The 12,061-nt window shown below is 49.4% G+C and overlaps 1 protein-coding gene across 8 annotated transcripts in view; it reads left to right on the plus strand.

Annotated features, from left to right (window-relative positions):
• Positions 1–12,061, plus strand: part of SRC (SRC proto-oncogene, non-receptor tyrosine kinase) — a 53,893-nt gene that overhangs the window by 12,871 nt on the left and 28,961 nt on the right. For 7 of the 8 annotated variants that reach the window (XM_021077973.1, XM_021077969.1, XM_021077972.1 and 4 more), the window contains exon 2: positions 7,048–7,111. The gene's annotated coding sequence lies outside the window, so the exon portion shown is untranslated. Of the gene's footprint in view, positions 1–7,044; positions 7,112–12,061 lie in introns of those variants that run through there. The other variant, XM_001928614.7, reaches the window with a different exon arrangement.

Here is a 12,061-nt window from a genome sequence, read left to right on the forward strand (position 1 = left end):
CAGATCCTACCCATTCTACAGATGAGAAAACTGAGGCTTGGCAGGGTACACCCACAGCCCAGGTTACACCATGGGAGCAAGTTTGGCCTCTCAGGACTTAGGAGTCTGTGGTTCTGGGGACTGTAGACGCTGCCCCCACAACTCTAGCTGTAGATTTCAGAGAGTATCTGAGATTTCTTTCCTGCCCTGACCTGTCTTGGGGAGATGGAGGCTGTCCATCCATCAGGGATGGGGTCAGGGGCCTGCACTCCAACTTGCCATGCGATCTGGGCCTTGTTTCCTCTGCTGGGAAATGGGTACAGTGGCGGTCCCTCCCTCACAGTGTTGCTGCGAGGACCACATGAAACAGTCCATGTAAAGCCAGATGCCAGGCATATATAGTGTTCAGTGATCAGCAGGTGTTTTTATTATTGTTGTTTCTATGGGGAGCGAGGACACATGTGAGTCCAAGCTCTGACCACATCCATTCCCAGAGGTGGGCTTTGGGGGTAAGACTGGAGTTGTCAGGGTGGCTTCTTCTGGTAAACTCTCTTGGGATTGAAGGTCTCTGGAACTCATTCCCAGCAGTGCTTTCTCCGTGGGAAAATGATCTTGAAGGCCCAGGATTGCCTCAAAGCTGTGCAGCAACTTGAGGGGGGCTTTATACCAGGTTGCCTGCTGCCTTGTCCTGCTCTGGTGCCACTGCTTCCCGGCCTTGCCTCTCCCTCTAGGGCTTCTAGGCTGAGGACCGGTCCTAGCAAGCAGGGACCTTGCCCTTTACCGAGCAGGTCAGGACCTAGGATCTGGAAAGGGGTCCCTTCCTGCCCAAGAAGAAGCCCAAGAGCCACCAGGGTGGGAACGGTTTCATCTCTTTAGGGCTGGGATGAGCCGGAGCACCACGGGCCACTTGTTTAGCCCTCACCCTCCCCGGGCAGCAGGCCGGCCCCAGCACCCCTGCCATCTGCCTGCCCTGCCAGCCTGAGCCTGCAGTGCCGGCCCCGCCCCGGCCCCACTGGCAGAGCCGGTTTGAGGCCTGCCAGCCCTGCATGTGTTTGTACCGTGAACACAGGATCAGACACGTTCTGGCTGCCCTGGCCCATGGATGGCCCCTGGCTCATGCTTCACTCACTCCTGGCTCATGCAGCAAACATCCCCCGGTACCCATTCCATGCCTGAGCTGGTGTTGGGTGGGGCGCTGGGCCTTGAGCCGTCTCAGACTTGCACACGGTCCTCTGTAACCAGGGCAGCCAGAGACCCTGCCACCGGGACATGGCAGGCTAGGGCAGGAGAGCATAGTGGCCGGGGCATAGGCTGTGGGGCTGGACACACCTAGGGCTGAGACCTGTCCCTGTCTCTCTTGCGGGGCCCTGGGTGGGACCGTCTCACCCCTCCCCTTCCTTTGATCCCTCCTGCTCTCCCTCCCCCCACTTCCACTTCTCTATTCCTCTATCCCTCTATCCATTCACCCCTCCCTCCCACAAATATTTACTGAGCCCCTCTATGTGCCAGACAGTGTTCTTAGAGGCTGGAGATACAGCAAAGAACGAATCACCCCGTGCTCTCCCGCAGGGCTGACATTCGGGTGGGGATTCAAAAAACGCAGTAAGGAAAATAGGCACGGGGTCTGCAAGAACGCGGTAAATGTGTTGGGTCAAATGTCAAGCCGGGGAGGGCTGGCTGGGCGGAGAGAATGGGCTGTGATTAGATGATTAGATGGTGGCAGGGGCGAGGTGGGGGGAAGCCCACTCCCAGAAGCTCACCTCCCAGGAGGGGAGAGAGGACTCGAGCTCTGGGGCAAGAGAATCCGGGTTCCAGGACCTTAAGGTCGGGGCGTGCGGGAGTGTTGGAGGAACAGCAAGGAGGCCAGAGGAACAGAGTGAGCGAGGGGGAGAGTGGAGGGAAGAAAAGGCAGAAGGATGTGGGGGGAGGTCAGGGAGAGCCTCTGGACCCTTCTGATGTTGGCTTTTAACTCCCAGTGGGATGGCAGCTGCAGGAGGCTTCTGAGTGCAGCAGGGCCCCCTCCACCCTTGGCCTTGATCCCCTGAATGGCACGTAGAAGCTTTAAGGGCTTTGGCCGTCTTGCTGACCACTGCCCTCAGCTTCAGCCTTGGACGCCCTCTCCCTCAGAGCTCTGCCAGAGTTCCCATTTCATGGATGAGTAAAGGGAGGGCTGGACCCTCCCGAGGTCACACGTCCAGGGCAGGCATGCGTAGGCTTTGAGTGTGGGGGCTTGAGCTCAGGGCTGACTGTGCGGAGAGGCCTGGTCGCCAGGTGCGCCTGCCCACTAGTGTCCCTGGAGGGAGTTCCTGCGTGGGCGTGGGTGGGGAGGAGGGGGCACTGTGTGTTCCCACAGCAGAGAAGCAGCCAGAGCTGCTGGCAGGAAATAGTGGGGGCCGTGGGCAGGGGCCGGCTGGCAGCCATCCCCTCACAAGGCCTGTCAGCCATCAGCCAGTGGGGGTGGGGCTGCTGGGGGGCCCGGGAGACCTGACCTTGGAGAGGCTGGGAGCGAGTGAAACTTGTCACCTCAGTGTTCCCTGTGGTCACCCTTGATACTGGGCCTCTGTTAAGGGGTCCTTGGCACGCCAGGGCCTCTGTCCAAGCTCAGATGCTGAGGCCAGGAAGGGGCGTGACTTGCCCACGGAGATTCTGATGGAGGTGTTCCGCTTAGCCACGTGGGGACCAGCCCTCATCAGGGCAGGCCAGGAGGTACCTGGCTGGTCCCCGAGATCTGCCTGGTCTGTGGTCATTTGGGACCAGTATCTTCTCTTGTATCTCCTCCTCAGTCCAGCACTCTTGGGCCTTGTGCTCTGAAAATCTTATTTTAATCCAAGTCCCAGTCCTGCCCTCATTGGAGGGACAGCCTCCACCTTGCTGTGTGACCTGGGGCTGAGTGTCCCCCTCTGAGCCTCCACTTCTCATCTGTGAAGGGGACATTTCACAAGGCTCTCTGAGATCGGGGCTGTGGCCTCCTGGCCTGTGAGCTGCCCTCACCGTCCACCTGCTGGGCTGCCTGGCTTGGGCTCTGGGGTAAAACCTGGCAGGGGGCAGGGGTGAGGGGTCAGAGAAGCCTCCCAACCCTGCCAACCTCACCCACCCCAAAGATGCTCCAGTGGCAGGAGGAGCCAGTAGCCCCCTTCCTACTGCCCTTCCCCTTGGGCATGGGCTGGAGAAGGTCCCTTATTTTGCTGCTGGAGAAACTAAGGCTCCAAGACTTAAACGGACCTGGCTCTTTGCCTTTCTCTAAATGGTCCCACCTCTAGGCCTTTGGCCCAGCAATGCCTTCTGCCAGGATCACGTTTCCCCTCCCTCTTTTTACAAACTGCTCAGCCTTTGGACCTCAGCTGAGATGTCCCCTCCTCTGGGAAGTCCACCAGGGTTTAGGTGCCTCCTCTTGCCCCTCCAGCCCTCTGGAGCTGGAGATGACTGTGCTCTGGCAGGATCGCTGTGGACTGGAGGCTCAGTAACCTCCCCCGACCCCACCCAGCACACTTAGGGGCCTGAGAATTTTGTCATGACCTTCCCTCTTAGTTTCTGACCTAAATGGCTGGACAGTCTCTCTCAGGGCCTCCCTCAGACCTCCTCATACTTGGGCCAAAAGCCCACAGTGACCCACATAAGCTGGAACCCTCTCAGTCCAGACCTCTCACTCAGTAACCCCCTGACGTCTGACCTTCCTGCCTCGAGGCCTCTGCCTGTGCTGTGCCCACCTCCCGGGCCGCCCTCCCTCTGCCTTCTTGCAGGTGCAGTGGAGAGAGGGTGGGCTCTGGCATCACTTGGACCTGGGTTGGCAGCCTGGCCCACCACTTCCTGGCTGGGGCAGCTTTCCAGAGCCCCCGTGTGCTCATGTGTATGGTGAGCTTGGCCACAACTGGTGCTAGAGCTATTGGGGGCATGGCAGGGGTGAACCCCACATGGGAGGACGTGATGGGGAAAAGAGTAGGTTTCCACACCCCATCAGTGTGCCTCATTCCACCCCACCAGCCTGCACTGAGTTCTAGGGAGGGCGCTGGGCATGGCTCCTTCCTTGCGCCCTTTGTGGGAGCCCCTCTTCAGGGAGAAGCTCAGAGTCAGAGGAGGTTGTCACTTAGCTATGATGCTGTTGTTGTTTTCTTTTTTGGCCACCCCATGGCATATGGAGTTCCTAGGCCTGGGATCCGATCTAAGCCTCAGTTGTGAGCTACACTGCAGCAGCTGCAATCCTGGATCCTTAATCCACTGTGCTGGGCCGGGGATCGAACCTGTGTCCTGGCATTGCAGAGATGCTGCTGATCCTCTTGTGCCACAGCAGGAAGTCTAAAGTGAGGTTTTACTTTTTTTTTTTTTTTTTTTTTTTGCTTTTTATGGCCATGGGTGTGGTGTCTGGAAGTTCCCAGCCTAGGGGTTGAATTGGAGCTACAGCTGCCAGACTCGCCACAGCCGCAGCAATGCAGGACCTGAGCCGTGTCTGTGACCTACACCACAGCTCACGGCAACGCTAGATCCTTAACCCACTGAGTGAGGTCAGGGATTGAACCCACAACCTCATGGTTCCTAGTCGGATTTGTTTCCGCTGCTCCACAACAGGAACTCCCTAAGATGAGGTTTTAATCACATCATTTAACCTGTCTATGCTTCTATTTCTTCATCTGTAGAATGGGGTGATAAAAATGGCATATAGTAGATGCTAAATCAATATTCGCTCTTGCTGCTGCCTTATTCTTATTACTGTCATTATTCATATTCCTGCCCTGAAGCAGGACTCTTTCCTATTTTCTGAAACCACTTGTGGAAAAACACCCCAGCTGAGCAGGTAATTCTTTTGAGAGCCTGAAGGAGAAAAGGAAATCAGCGATTCCTGCCTAGTGCGGGAGGCCCCAGGGGAGGCAGGAAAGGGTCACCGTCCCCACCTGTGAGGTGGGCCATAGGGCCTGCGTCCTCTCCCATGTTCCTCCAGCTTCAGCTTCCTCCCCTGGGGACACGGCCGGTGCTGGTGGTACCTGCCCCCCAGGGCTGTTGCGAGGAGGAAGGCGGGGAGCGGGGTCAGCTGGGGACCCGGCCTTGGAGATTCAGAGGAGTGACATGTTCTCTCCACAAGTGGTCCTTCTTGGGCTGTGTGGCCTTGGGCCAGCCGCTCTCCCTGTCTTGGCCTCCTATTCCCCTAATGGAAAGTGGACTGGCAGGGGCCCTGCTGAGTCCCTGGTGTAATAACTCCCTGTGAGAGCCCAGCTGGGACCAGTGGCTTTGGGGAGAGGGCCAAGGTGGCCTGGGGCCAGGAGAGCCAGGATCCCCAGCTGGTTCTCTGCTGGCTCGGGTGGTGGCCTGGGCACCTGACTTGGCTTTTCTGAGCCTGCCTCTGTTGCCTTCTCTGAGAGATAGGGCTGATCATCCCCACGAAGCAGAGTCCTGGTAAGAACTGGAGAGCTAAACAGTAACAATGGCAGTAATGCTATAGCAGCACTGGTCAGGGCCCCATTTATCCAGCATGGCCCAGGCACACATGGTTAGCTCCGTGGCCTTTGCAGCTGCCCGGGGTTGATTATGGGTGTCTCCATGGTACTGAAGGAGGCTTTAGTTGACTTGCTCAGGGTCCTTCCATGGGCCATTGCCGGACCCCTCTTAACCAGGATGCTGCACCCATCTGGCTCAGGCAGGTACCTTTCTGCTCCCTTCTCTCCAGCTGCAAGACAGATGGACTCAAATGGGCCTTGTCCTTTCCTACCCCTGCTCCTCCCTCCTCCACCCCCACACAATTCGCCACACAACCTCTGCCTCCCACCCCTCCCGCCCCCTGTTGGGTACTGTTATCAGGAGACATTCCTGGACTGGCTGAGAACAGCTTCCACCTGGGGTCCTTTTGAGAAGGGGTGTGACCGCTGATATAGGTCCGGGCAGTGGCTCCCTTGGGGGATGGGCCCTGGAACATTAGGCTACAGAGCCCAGACAATCTGAGTCTGCCTGCTGATGCCGTCTCTTATGAGCTGTGTGACATTAGGCAAGCAACTAGACCTCTCTGTGCCTCAGTTTCCGCATCTGTAAAACGTGGCTAACCACGTAGGTTACCTGGACTCCTGGATGTAGTGCACTTCCTAGTATGGTACCTAGCATGGTACCTAGCATGGTACAGTCTCTACCCATCAACCAGGTACTGTTATCATCTGAAAACATCGCTCCTTGCTGGGGTCCCCAGTTTGGACACCATCTATGTCCACCTTCTGATGAGTACGCATTGGGGTGGCCCCTGTGGGCTTTCTCTTCTCTAGGGTCATGGGGAGGGTGGAGCCCGGAGAGGCCCCTTCCAGAAGTTAAGGTGCTGTGTGATTTTAGGCAACCCCTCTCCCTCTCTGAGCCTCCTTTTCCTGGTCTGCTTTGTGAGCACTCGGTCCTGGGTAAGGCTCTGCCCCAGCTCTCATCCCCACACTCTCCCTAATTTCTCACTTGGCTGGTCCAGCTACCTGGCTTTGCCCTTCTTTCCCACTGCAGTGCCTGGCACATAGTTGGTGCTCGGCTAAGCTTTGTTGAGGGAGCCGTGACTGCACGATTGAGCTAATACCCAGAGCTTGCCTACTTCTAGGCCTTTGCCAACCTTCTTCTCGACCTTGAAGCCCTTCTCAAACCCACCTCTCCCAGGAAGCCTTTCCCAGTTTCTCCCAGTTTAGGAGCTTGCTAATGCTCTGAACACTTGGACTGAGGCTCTCTGGTGGCTTTACAATCCACCTTGGTGTACACAGACCATATATATATGTTTTTTAGGGCCACACCCGAGGCATATGGAAGTCCCCAGGCTAGGGGTTGAAATGGAGCTGCAGCTGCCGGCCTATGCAAAGCCACAGCAACTCAGGATCCAAGCTGTTTCTGCAACTCGCATCACAGCTCACAGCAATGCCAGAGGCCAAGTGTTGAACCTGCGTCCTCGTGGATACTAGTTGGGTTCGTTTTGCACTGAGCCACAAAGGGAACTCCTACATAGACCATAGTTAACCAACGTGGACCATGCACCTACCACGAGGAGCCAAACACACATGATGGGGAGCCGTGTGTGTGCTGTGTGGCGCCTTGTCTTATTTAATTCTATTATTTCTCTCTTTGCAGAACAGAGGCTCAGAGGTAAAGTGACTTGTTCAGCTATGAGAGAGAGCATCAGGATCTGAACCAGGTAAGCCTGTCTGTCTTTTTTCTTTCTTCTTCTTCTTTTTTGCTTTTTAGGGCCATACCCATGGCATATGGAAGTTTGGAAGTTCCCAGGCCAGGGGTCAAATTGCAGCCACAGCTGCCGGTCTACACCACAGCTACAGCCATGCCAGATCCGAGCCACGTCTGTGGCCTAGGCCACAGCTCACAGCAATACTGGATCTTTAACCCACCGAGTAAGGCCAGGGATCAAACCTGTATCCTCATGGATAGGAGTTGGCTTCCTTACCACTGAGGCACAATGGGAACTCCTCCACAATCAATTTGAGAACATTATCATCACTCCCAAAGAGAAACTGCGTATCCATTTAGTCAGTGCCTGCTGCCCCTCCCCCAGCCCCAGCCGCAGCTAATCTACTTTGTGTTTTATATATTTGCTTATCCTGGGCCTTTCATGTAAATAGAATCACACAACATGCGGTCATTTGTGTCTGGCTGCTTTCATTCGGCATGTTTGCAAGGTTCATCCATGTTGTAGCACGTGTCAGTTCTCCATTCCTTTTTCTTGCCAAATAATACTCATAATATGGATATACCACAGTTTTAAAATACCTTTATCTATCAATTGATGGACCTATAGTTGTTTCCACTTTTGGGCTATAAGGAATAATGCTGCCATGAACATTCCTGTTCAAGTTTTTATGTGCATATATATATTTTTTCTCTGGGGTGTGTACCTAGGAGCAGGACTTCTGGATCCTATGGTAACTGTATGTTTAACCTTTTGAGAAACTGCCAGACTGTTTTCCAAAATAGTTACATCGGGGAGTTCCAGTCGCGGCTCAGTGGTTAATGAATCTGACTAGGAACCATGAGGTTGCGTGTTCGATCCCTGGGCCTCAATCAGTGGGTTAACGATCCGGCGTTGCCATGAGCTGTGGTGTAGGTGGCAGACATGGCTCGGATCCCACGTTGCTGTGGCTCTGGCCCTAGAAAAGACAAAAAAAAAAAAAAAAAAAAAAAGAAAAAAGAAAAAAAAAAAAGAACAAAATAGCTACATCATTTCACATTTGGACCAGCAATGTATGAAGTTACCAATTTCTCTACATCCTTGTCAACAACTTGTTTTCTGGCTTTAATTACAGCCTTCCTAGTGGGTGTGAAGTGGTTAGCTCTTTGGGATTTTGATTTGCATTTTCCTGATGACTGATGATGTTGAGCATCTTTTCATGCAGTTATTGACCATTTGTATATTTTCTTTGGAGAAATGTCTATTCAGATCCTTTGCCTATTTATTTATTTGTTTTTTTGGGCCGCACCCGTGGCATATGGAGGTTTCCAGGCTAGGGGTCGAATCGTAGCTGTGGCCACTGGCTCATACCACAGCTGCAGCAACTCAGGATCTGAGCCGCATCTGTCACCTGCACCACAGCTCATGGCAGTGCTGGATCCTTAACCCACTGAGAGAGGCCAGGGATCGAACTTGCATCCTCATGGATACTAGTCAGATTCATTTCCACTGAGCCACGATGGGAACTCCCTTTGCCCCTTTTTAAATTAGGTTGTTTGTCATTTTGTTTGTTGAGCTGTAAAAATTCTTTACATATTTTAGATACAAGTCCCTTATCAAATACATGGTTTGCAATATTTTCTACCATTTGGTGCATTCTTTTTACTTTCTTTAAAATTTTTTTTTTTTAATTTTAAATTTTCTTTTTATGGCTGTACCTGTAACACAGAAGTTCCCAGGCCAGGGGTTGAATGGGAGCTGCAGCTGGGGCCCATGCCACAGTCCCAAGGCAATGCTGGATCCTTAATCCACTGAGTGAGGTCAGGGATCAAACCTGCATCCTCACAGAGACAGCGTCATGTCCTTAACCTGCTGAGCCACAGTGGGAACTCCTCTTTTTATTTTCTTGATGGTGTCCTTTGACACACAAAAGGTTTTAATTTTGATGAGTCCAGTTTATCTATTTTTTCTTTGTTGCCTGTGTTATGTTTATGAAATCATTGTGTTATGTGCAGATAGGATGGATAAACAAGAAGGTCCTACTGTGCAGCACAGGGAACTATATTCAATATCCTGTGATAAACCGTAATGGGAAAGTATATTAAAAAGAATATATATACATATAAATAAATCACTTTGCTGTACAGAAGAAATTAACACCACATTATAAATCAATTGTACTTTAATAAAATTTAAAAAAAACCCACTGAGATCCAAGGTGGCAAAATTTATGCCTGTATTTTCCAATAAGAATTTTTTAGTTTTACCTTTTATATTTAGGTTTGTGATCCATTTTGAGTTACTTTTTGTGTAGGGTTTGAGGAAGGTGCCCCACTTCCTTCTTTTGCGTGAGTGTATCCGGTTGCTCCTGAAGCATTCGTTGAAAAGATTCTTCTTTCTCCATTGAGTTATATTGGCACCCTTGCCAAAAATCAACTAACCATAAATGTGGGTGTTTATTTCTAGCCTCTCAATTCTCGCCATTGATTTATAAATCTATCCTCATACCAGTACCACCCCGTCTTGATTACCAGGGCTTTGCAGCAAGTTTTGAAATTGAGAAGTGTGGGCCCTCAAATTTTGTTTTTCTTTTTCAAGATTGTTTTGGCTGTTCTGGGCCCCTTGACTGTCCATATGAATTTAGGATCAGTTTGTCAATGTTTGCAAAGAAGCTAGGTGGGATTTTGTTAGGGATTATGTTGTCTCTATAGGTCAGTTTGGGGACTGACTGCTGCCGTGTTAACAATGCATAGTCTTCCAGTTCATGAACATGGGATGTCTTTCCATTTACTTAGTTCTTTCATTTCTTTCAATAATTTTTGTAGTTTCCAGAGTAAAAATGTTGCACTTCTTTTCTTAATATTATTTCTAAGTCTTCTTTTGATATGACAGTTTATTTTCTTCATTTTATTATTGGATTGTTTGCTAGTATATAGAAATGCAGTTTATTTTTATATATGAACCTTGAATCTTGCAACTTGCTGAACTTATTTATTAGCTCTCATAAATGTTTAGTGGAGTCCTTAGGAATTTTTATATAGAAGATTATGTTACCTAAAATAGAGATGCTCTTACTTCTCTCTTTCCAATCTGGATGCCTTTGATTTCATCTTCTTCCTTTATTGCCCTGGTTGGAACCTCCAGTACGATGTTGAATAGAACTGGTGAGAGTGGACATCCTTGTCTTATTCCTGATCTTAGGTGGAAAACATTCAGTCTTTCACCATTAAGTGTGATGTTTGATGTAGGTTTTTCATAGATGCCCTTTATCTGGTTGAAGAAATTCCCTTCTTCTAGTTTGTGGTGTTTTTATCATGAAAGGGTATTGGACTTTGCCAAATACTTCTTCTGCATCTATTGAGATTATTGTATGGTTTTTATCCTTTATATTATTGGTATGGTACATTACATGATTGATTTTTCAGAAGTTAAGCCAACCTTGTATTCTTGGGGCAAAGCTCATTGGGTCACGATGTATAATTCTTTTTATATTGCAGGATCCAGTTTGCGGATATTTTGTTGAAAATTTTTACATCTTATAGTCATGAGATAATGGTCTGTGGTTTTCTTTTCTTATGATGTCTTTGTCGGGTTTTGGTGTTAGGGTAATACTGGCTTTGTAGAGTAAGCTATGTTCCTTAACTGGTGTTAATTCTTCTTTAAACGTTTGGTAGAATTCACCAGTCAGGTCATCTGGGCCTGAGTTTTTCTTTGTGAGAAGTTTTAAAATTACTAATTAAATCTTTTTACTTGTTTTAACTTTATTCAAATTTTTCATTTCTTCTTGCTTTCAGTAGTTTGTGTTTTCCTAGGTGTCTGTCCATTTCATCCACATTATCTAATTTGTTGGCATAGCATTGTTCATAGCATTTCCTTAAAATCTTCTTTACTTCTTCTTCTTCCTCTTTTTTTTTTTTTTTTTTTTTTTTTTTGCTTTTTAGGGTGGCATATGGAGGTTCCCAGGCTAGGGGTCTAATCAGAGCCACACCGGCCAGCTTATGCCACAGCCACAGCAATACCAGATCTGAACCTCGTCTGCGACCTACACCACAACTCATGGCAACACTGGATCCTTCACCCACTGAGTAAGGCTAGGCATCCTCATGGATCCCAGTCAGGTTCGTTAACCCCTGAGCCATGAAGGGAACTCCTCCTTCCTTTTTCTTGCTCTAAGGTTTGCTTTTCCTCTTAAGACACCTAGTGTCTTAAGGTAGAAGTTTAGGTTATTAATTCAAGATCTTTCTTCTTCTGTAATATGGGCATTACAGCCATACATGTCCCTTTAAGTCCTACTTTACTGCATCCCATACATTTTGATATGCTGTGTCACTCACAACATATGATGATGATGAATTTTCATTCATCTCAAAATATTTTCTACCTTTTTGGGTGATTTCTTCTTTGATTCATTGGTTACTGGGTGTTTGATTTTCACTTATTTGTAATACCCCAAATTTCCTTCTGTAATTGATTTCTTAATTCATTCCATTGTGGTTAGAAATATACTTTTTATGATTTCATTCCATTTAATTTATTGAGGCTTGTTTTATGACTTAGCATATGGTCTATCCTGGAGAACATCCCATGTACACTTGAGAAGAATGTATATTCTGCTGTTGCTGGGTGGCTTATGTAGTTTTAATTTGATTCATCTTCTAAGTGAGGTTGTACATTTTCTCATATGTTTTAAGCACCATTTCATTTGCTATAAACCACTATGGTTAATTTTCTTTTCTTTTCCTTTTTTTCTTTTGTAGGGCTAGCACCCTCAGCATATGGAAGTTCCCAGGCTAGGAGTTAAATTAGAGCTGCAGCTGCTGGCCTATGCCACAATCACAGCAACACCACATCCAAGCCAGATCTTCAGCTTGTGCCAAAGCTGGATCCTTAAGCCACTGAGCAAAGCCAGGGTTCGAACTGGTACCTCATGGATACTAGTTGAATTCTTAACCTGCTGAGCCACAG

The sequence above is a fragment of the Sus scrofa genome, chromosome 17 (genome assembly GCF_000003025.6).
Source record: "Sus scrofa isolate TJ Tabasco breed Duroc chromosome 17, Sscrofa11.1, whole genome shotgun sequence".
Classification (NCBI taxonomy): domain Eukaryota; kingdom Metazoa; phylum Chordata; class Mammalia; order Artiodactyla; family Suidae; genus Sus; species Sus scrofa.